General features: G+C 41.9%; 1 non-coding gene across 1 annotated transcript; it reads right to left on the reverse strand.

Moving 5' to 3' along the window:
* Nucleotides 1-503: 503 nt before the first annotated feature.
* Nucleotides 504-576, reverse strand: TRNAM-CAU (transfer RNA methionine (anticodon CAU)). The gene has a single exon. It is a non-coding gene; the product is annotated as a tRNA-Met (tRNA).
* Nucleotides 577-806: the final 230 nt, after the last annotated feature.

Consider the following 806-nt stretch of genomic DNA (forward strand, 5'->3'; position numbering starts at 1 on the left):
CGACTTTTTAACGATATGTAAATCCGTAGAAGCTTTCCTTACGTCAGGCCAGGATCGATCTCACGTCCTTGTACACAGTAGTCCAAGAGTCTACGTGTATAAGGCACTGTACCTCCATACATCCGTAGTGGGGAAAGGTTTAATTAGAGGATAACGTGCACACCTAACCCTCTCGCTGCTGTTGATTCTCTTTGGTATTTTATTAGGTAGACACGGGACGGTTTGTTGTCCAGCTGAGTAAAATCCAAGTACTCAAGAGGTTGAAAACTAGACAGAGCAACGCATTTGGTAAACAGATAAAGGAGAAAGATAAAAACTCTACTCCCTTTACTCTGACTTGGCTTGAAACTACCAGCTCTCCATCTTGAATACTGATTTTCATTTTGTTCAACTGAATGAAGTCCAAGGATCAGGGGGTTTGGGAACTTATCTATACGGTTTTGCTGAGCTGAAAGGACCATCTCGCCACTGAATCACTAAAGGCTGTCTCCAGTAAAATATAGTGCCCCGAGTGAGGATCGAACTCACGACCTTGAGATTATGAGACTCACGCGCTGCCTACTGCGCCATCGAGGCCTTGGAATCTGAGGAGAAACATGTAAGGAAAAGGAAAAGATAAATGAAAATAATTATACTCATTTCATCTGATGGAACTGAGTCACTGTTGCGTATACTAAGTTGTGGTTCCATCAAATTTAATGAGCTTTATTTATGAAGCAGAAATGAATCTCCTTGGTTATTAGTCGAAGTCATCCTCCAGTCTGACTGAAATTGCCCCTCATCTTAGCAGAAAAAAGGGTTAGGTA

Source organism: Coenobita brevimanus, chromosome 61 (genome assembly GCF_032717465.1).
Source record: "Coenobita brevimanus isolate Jiangsu-jjx chromosome 61, ASM3271746v2, whole genome shotgun sequence".
NCBI classification, from domain to species: Eukaryota; Metazoa; Arthropoda; class Malacostraca; order Decapoda; family Coenobitidae; genus Coenobita; species Coenobita brevimanus.